Source organism: Lampetra fluviatilis, chromosome 67, assembly GCF_964198595.1.
Source record: "Lampetra fluviatilis chromosome 67, kcLamFluv1.1, whole genome shotgun sequence".
Taxonomy (NCBI): Eukaryota; Metazoa; Chordata; class Hyperoartia; order Petromyzontiformes; family Petromyzontidae; genus Lampetra; species Lampetra fluviatilis.
Genome location: NC_136341.1, coordinates 1529648 through 1538681, shown reverse-complemented (window position 1 = coordinate 1538681; position 9034 = coordinate 1529648).

Below are 9034 nucleotides of genomic sequence, written 5' to 3'. Positions count from 1 at the left end.
TATCCATAATATACCCAAACAAAAAGGCGTCGGTAATGGCCGCGGCCGACTGATCAGGCAACGGCCAGGCCATCGGCCAACGGGAGAGGTACTCAACCCCCACCAGCAAATATTTATTACCCCTCGCCGATGGTGGAAAAGGTCCCAATATGTCCAGTGCCACCAATTCATTGACTCGAGACACCTGAATCGACTGGAGAGGCGGCACGTAAGGATGTTTCGGCGGCTTACGTTGTGCACACGCAGGGCACGCGCGCACGTGCCCTACGACATCTGTCGCCATGCCGTGCCAAAAATAATGACGTTGCAACGTCAACAAGGTCTTCTGCACCCCTAAATGTAAGAGAGTGTCACAATGGAGGGTTCTAATCAACTCGAACCGCAAGGACGTTGGTACCACCAGGCGCCAACGTTCCTGGAACCCCTCCCGCCACATAAGCAGACCATCTCGGAGAGCGGTTTGCGGCCCCACAGCCGTACTCGGACTCCCATTGTCCTTAGCAGACCGCTTCCGCAAGGACACCAATGACTCATCCATCATCTGTTCCCGGATCCAGACAGACTGCGGCAGATTCAAAACCCCGTCAGCCGGTCCCGGTTCCATCGGAGTGTCCGACTTCTCGACGGCCAACGTGAGCGGCTGAGGGGGGTTTGGAATCGGCGAACACCTATGCGTCCCCGACTCACATTTACAAGGGGCGCGCCGCGGTAATCTGGAAAGTGCGTCAGCGTTCGCATGGCGCACTCCCTTCCGATGTTGAATTTGGAAGGAAAATTCCTGTAGCGTGTCCAACCAACGTGCCAACTGTCCGGATGGCTGGTCAATTTTAAGGGCATATTGCAAGGCCGCATGATCCGTACGCACAATAAAAGAACGACCGTAGAGGTATGGTCGAAATTGCCGTAGGAAAAAAACAACCGCCAATAGTTCTCTGCGAGTGACACAGTAGCGGGTTTCCGCAGGAGACAAGACTCGGCTACCATACGCCACGACACGCTCTACACCCCCTTTAGACTGTGATAACACCGCCCCAATACCTGTGTCACTTGCGTCCGTATCAAGAATGAATGGGTGATCGAAATCGGGATAATCCAATGTTGGGGCCGTGGCCAATAGATCACGCAGACTCCGAAAGGCCGCCTCCTCCGGCTGTCCCCAACCAAACTTCCGTCCTTTACCCGTAAGGAGATGCAAAGGCCTCGCAATCGTCGCAAAACCCGGCACGAATCTTCGGTAATACGAGGCAAATCCCAAAAACCGCCGAACATCCCCCACGGTGGCCGGAGTCGGCCAATCCCGGACGCACGCCGTCTTTTCCGGATCCGTGGACACTCCCTCAGCGCTCACAATGTGCCCCAAATAGCGGACGGACCGTTGCAGTAGGTGACATTTCTTTGGTTTGAATTTCAATTTGGCAGAACGCATCCTCGTGAACACTGTCTCCAGCCGCGTCAAATGTTCATCGAATGTGCGGCTGAAGACAATGATATCGTCCAAATATATAAGACATGTCTCCCACTGCAACCCCGTCAAAACGAGCTCCATCAATCTTTGAAATGTAGCAGGGGCCGCATTCAATCCCATCGGGAGACAGTTGAATTGAAATAACCCCTGCGGCGTACGGAAGGCGGTTTTCTCCCGTGAGGACTCGTCAAGGGGAAGCTGCCAAAATCCCGAAGAAAGGTCCAGTGTGGAAAAGAACTTAGCCCCCGACAATGCGTCGAGGGAGTCATCCATACGCGGCAGGGGGTACGCATCTGCCACCGATATCTTATTCAATTTGCGGAAATCAACACAAAATCGCAATTTGCCACCCCACTTCTGACACCAGTGTAATAAACGACTGGACCACGATGTCTGTCCCAGTGTCCTTTATTATTCGGTTCGTGCTGTACACCCACACGGCTGTCTTTACTCTGTAGCTTCTCCACGGTGCTGACTCCAATGTCGGCCCGATCCACAACAGCAGCTCCGCTGCTGTTTCTCTCACACAGCCCCCCTTGGCTGTACTCTCTGCTGCTCTTCTCCCTCCGCAGCTCTCACAGCTTCTTGCTCTCTTCCTCTCTCTCCGCAGCTCCTCCTGGCAGCCACACCGCTGCCTCTAACAAGCAGCCCCCTCTCTCTCTCTCTCCGCAGCTCCTCCTGGCAGCCACACCGCTGCCTCTAACACGCAGCCCTCCTGGCTGTCTCCTCCCCAGCTGCACACCACTCCGCAGCTTCCTCTTATCTTCGGGGTTGGCTCCCGATCGCCGTCGGCGCCCCCCCTCTCCACACTTGCCCGCGTGGCCTCACTCTTTTCCGCTCACACCCCGACTACCTTCCCCTTCCGGTTTACCCGCTTAAAGCCCCGAACCTTACCCCCACGTCACATGACTCCACCCCCCGTGACGTCACCTCCGGAAGGTCGCTTACGCCCGCATTACACACACACACAGTGCAGTACACACACACAGTGCAGTACACACACAGTGTAGTACACACACACTGTGCAGTACACACACACAGTGCAGTACACACACACAGTGCAGTACACACACAGTGTAGTACACACACACAGTGCAGTACACACACACAGTGCAGTACACACACAGTGCAGTACACACACTGTGCAGTACACACACACAGTGCAGTACACACACACAGTGCAGTACACACACAGTGTAGTACACACACACAGTGCAGTACACACACAGTGTAGTACACACACAGTGTAGTACACACACACAGTGCAGTACACACACAGTGCAGTACACACACTGTGCAGTACACACACACAGTGCAGTACACACACAGTGTAGTACACACACAGTGTAGTACACACACACAGTGCAGTACACACACACTGTGCAGTACACACACAGTGTAGTACACACACACTGTGCAGTACACACACACTGTGCAGTACACACACAGTGTAGTACACACACACAGTGCAGTACACACACACAGTGCAGTACACACACACAGTGTAGTACACACACAGTGTAGTACACACACACTGTGCAGTACACACACACTGTGCAGTACACACACAGTGTAGTACACACACACAGTGCAGTACACACACAGTGTAGTACACACACAGTGTAGTACACACACACAGTGCAGTACACACACAGTGTAGTACACACACACTGTGCAGTACACACACAGTGTAGTACACACACACAGTGCAGTACACACACTGTGCAGTACACACACAGTGCAGTACACACACACTGTGCAGTACACACACAGTGTAGTACACACACAGTGTAGTACACACACACAGTGCAGTACACACACAGTGCAGTACACACACAGTGTAGTACACACACACAGTGCAGTACACACACAGTGCAGTACACACACACACAGTGTAGTACACACACACAGTGCAGTACACACACACAGTGCAGTACACACACACAGTGCAGTACACACACAGTGCAGTACACACACAGTGTAGTACACACACACAGTGCAGTACACACACAGTGCAGTACACACACAGTGTAGTACACACACACAGTGCAGTACACACACACAGTGCAGTACACACACAGTGTAGTACACACACACAGTGCAGTACACACACAGTGTAGTACACACACACAGTGCAGTACACACACAGTGTAGTACACACACAGTGTAGTACACACACACTGTGCAGTACACACACAGTGCAGTACACACACACAGTGCAGTACACACACAGTGCAGTACACACACAGTGTAGTACACACACACTGTGCAGTACACACACACAGTGCAGTACACACACAGTGCAGTACACACACAGTGTAGTACACACACACAGTGCAGTACACACACTGTGCAGTACACACACAGTGCAGTACACACACACTGTGCAGTACACACACAGTGTAGTACACACACAGTGTAGTACACACACACAGTGCAGTACACACACACAGTGCAGTACACACACAGTGCAGTACACACACACTGTGCAGTTCACACACAGTGCAGTACACACACACACTGCAGTACACACAGTGCAGTACACACACACGCACAGTGCAGTACACACAGTGCAGTACACACACACGCACAGTGCAGTACACACACACAGTGCAGTACACACACACAGTGCAGTACATACACACACAGTGTAGTACACACACACAGTGCAGTACACACACAGTGCAGTACACACACACTGTGCAGTACACACACAGTGTAGTACACACACACAGTGCAGTACACACACACAGTGCAGTACACACACAGTGTAGTACACACACACAGTGCAGTACACACACAGTGCAGTACACACACACAGTGTAGTACACACACACAGTGCAGTACACACACACAGTGCAGTACACACACAGTGTAGTACACACACACAGTGCAGTACACACACAGTGTAGTACACACACACAGTGCAGTACACACACACAGTGCAGTACACACACACAGTGTAGTACACACACACAGTGTAGTACACACACACTGTGCAGTACACACACAGTGTAGTACACACACACAGTGCAGTACACACACAGTGTCGTACACACACACAGTGCAGTACACACACAGTGTAGTACACACACAGTGCAGTACACACACACAGTGTAGTACACACACACTGTGCAGTACACACACACAGTGTAGTACACACACACTGTGCAGTACACACACAGTGCAGTACACACACACAGTGCAGTACACACACAGTGCAGTACACACACAGTGTAGTACACACACACAGTGCAGTACACACACAGTGTGTACTGCACTGTGTAGTACACACACACAGTGCAGTACACACACAGTGTAGTACACACACAGTGCAGTACACACACAGTGCAGTACACACACAGTGTAGTACACACACAGTGTAGTACACACACACAGTGCAGTACACACACACAGTGCAGTACACACACAGTGCAGTACACACACAGTGTAGTACACACACACAGTGCAGTACACACACACAGTGTAGTACACACACACTGTGCAGTACACACACAGTGTAGTACACACACAGTGCAGTACACACACAGTGCAGTACACACACAGTGCAGTACACACACAGTGTAGTACACACACACAGTGCAGTACACACACACAGTGCAGTACACACACAGTGCAGTACACACACAGTGTAGTACACACACACAGTGCAGTACACACACAGTGCAGTACACACACAATGTAGTACACACACAGTGTAGTACACACACAGTGCAGTACACACACAGTGCAGTACACACACAGTGTAGTACACACACACAGTGCAGTACACACACACAGTGCAGTACACACACAGTGTAGTACACACACACAGTGCAGTACACACACACTGTGCAGTACACACACAGTGCAGTACACACACAGTGTAGTACACACACAGTGCAGTACACACACACACTGCAGTACACACAGTGCAGTACACACACACGCACAGTGCAGTACACACACACAGTGTAGTACACACACAGTGTAGTACACACACACAGTGCAGTACACACACTGTGCAGTACACACACAGTGTAGTACACACACAGTGCAGTACACACACACACTGCAGTACACACAGTGCAGTACACACACACGCACAGTGCAGTACACACACACAGTGCAGTACACACACAGTGCAGTACACACACACACAGTGTAGTACACACACAGTGCAGTACACACACACACAGTGCAGTACACACACACACAGTACACACACACAGTGCAGTACACACACAGTGCAGTACACACACACAGTGCAGTACACACACACACAGTGTAGTACACACACAGTGCAGTACACACACACACAGTGCAGTACACACACACTGCAGTACACACAGTGCAGTACACACACACGCACAGTGCAGTACACACACACAGTGCAGTACACACACAGTGCAGTACACACACAGTGCAGTACACACAGTGCAGTACACACACACACTGCAGTACACACAGTGCAGTACACACACACGCACAGTGCAGTACACACACACAGTGCAGTACACACACAGTGCAGTACACACACACACTGCAGTACACACAGTGCAGTACACACACACGCACAGTGCAGTACACACACACAGTGCAGTACACACACACAGTGCAGTACACACACAGTGCAGTACACACACACACAGTACACACACACAGTGCAGTACACACACACAGTGCAGTACACACACACACTGCAGTACACACAGTGCAGTACACACACACGCACAGTGCAGTACACACACACAGTGCAGTACACACACAGTGTAGTACACACACAGTGCAGTACACACACAGTACACACACACAGTGCAGTACACACACACAGTGCAGTACACACACAGTGCAGTACACACACAGTGCAGTACACACACTGTACACACACACACAGTGCAGTACACACACACAGTGCAGTACACACACAGTGCAGTACACACACAGTGCAGTACACACACAGTGTAGTACACACACACAGTGCAGTACACACACAGTGTAGTACACACACACAGTGCAGTACACACACACAGTGCAGTACACACACAGTGCAGTACACACACAGTGTAGTACACACACAGTGCAGTACACACACAGTGCAGTACACACACAGTGCAGTACACACACAGTGTAGTACACACACACAGTGCAGTACACACACAGTGTAGTACACACACACAGTGCAGTACACACACAGTGTAGTACACACACACAGTGCAGTACACACACAGTGTAGTACACACACACAGTGCAGTACACACACAGTGTAGTACACACACACAGTGCAGTACACACACAGTGCAGTACACACACAGTGCAGTACACACACAGTGCAGTACACACACAGTGTAGTACACACACACAGTGCAGTACACACACACAGTGCAGTACACACACAGTGCAGTACACACACAGTGTAGTACACACACACAGTGCAGTACACACACAGTGTAGTACACACACAGTGTAGTACACACACAGTGCAGTACACACACAGTGCAGTACACACACAGTGTAGTACACACACAGTGCAGTACACACACAGTACACACACACACAGTGCAGTACACACACAGTGCAGTACACACACACACAGTGCAGTACACACACACAGTGCAGTACACACACAGTGTAGTACACACACAGTGCAGTACACACACAGTGTAGTACACACACACAGTGCAGTACACACACAGTGTAGTACACACACAGTGTAGTACACACACACAGTGCAGTACACACACAGTGCAGTACACACACAGTGTAGTACACACACAGTGCAGTACACACACACAGTGCAGTACACACACAGTGCAGTACACACACAGTGCAGTACACACACAGTGTAGTACACACACAGTGTAGTACACACACACAGTGCAGTACACACACAGTGCAGTACACACACAGTGTAGTACACACACAGTGCAGTACACACACACAGTGCAGTACACACACAGTGCAGTACACACACAGTGCAGTACACACACAGTGCAGTACACACACAGTACACACACACACAGTGCAGTACACACACAGTGCAGTACACACACACACAGTGCAGTACACACACACAGTGCAGTACACACACAGTGTAGTACACACACAGTGCAGTACACACACAGTGTAGTACACACACTGTGCAGTACACACACAGTGTAGTACACACACACAGTGCAGAACACACACACACAGTGCAGTACACACACAGTACACACACACAGTGCAGTACACACACACACAGTGCAGTACACACACACACTGTACACACACACAGTGCAGTACACACACACCTCCTGCACACACACACAGTGCAGTACACACACACCTCCTGCACACACACACAGTGCAGTACACACACACACAGTGCAGTACACACACACACAGTACACACACACAGTACACACACACGCACAGTGCAGTACACACACACAGTGCAGTACACACACAGTGCAGTACACACACACACACAGTACACACACACAGTGCAGTACACACACACAGTGCAGTACACACACACACAGTGCAGTACACACACACACAGTACACACACACAGTGCAGTACACACACAGTGCAGTACACACACAGTGTAGTACACACACACAGTGCAGTACACACACACAGTGCAGTACACACACAGTGTAGTACACACACACACACAGTACACACACACAGTGCAGTACACACACACAGTGCAGTACACACACACACAGTGCAGTACACACACACACTGTACACACACACAGTGCAGTACACACACACCTCCTGCACACACACACAGTGCAGTACACACACACCTCCTGCACACACACACAGTGCAGTACACACACACACAGTGCAGTACACACACACACAGTACACACACACAGTACACACACACGCACAGTGCAGTACACACACACAGTGCAGTACACACACAGTGCAGTACACACACACACACAGTACACACACACAGTGCAGTACACACACACAGTGCAGTACACACACACACAGTGCAGTACACACACACACAGTACACACACACAGTGCAGTACACACACACCTCCTGCACACACACACAGTGCAGTACACACACACCTCCTGCACACACACACAGTGCAGTACACACACACCTCCTGCACACACACACAGTGCACTACACACACACACAGTGCAGTACACACACACAGTGCAGTACACACACACACAGTACACACACACAGTGCAGTACACACACACACAGTACACACACACTGTGCAGTACACACACACACACACAGTACACACACACAGTGCAGTACACACACACACAGTGCAGTACACACACAGTACACACACACAGTGCAGTACACACACACAGTGCAGTACACACACACACAGTGCAGTACACACACACACAGTACACACACACAGTGCAGTACACACACACCTCCTGCACACACACACAGTGCAGTACACACACACCTCCTGCACACACACACAGTGCAGTACACACACACACAGTGCAGTACACACACACAGTACACACACACAGTGCAGTACACACACACACAGTACACACACACAGTGCAGTACACACACACAGTGCA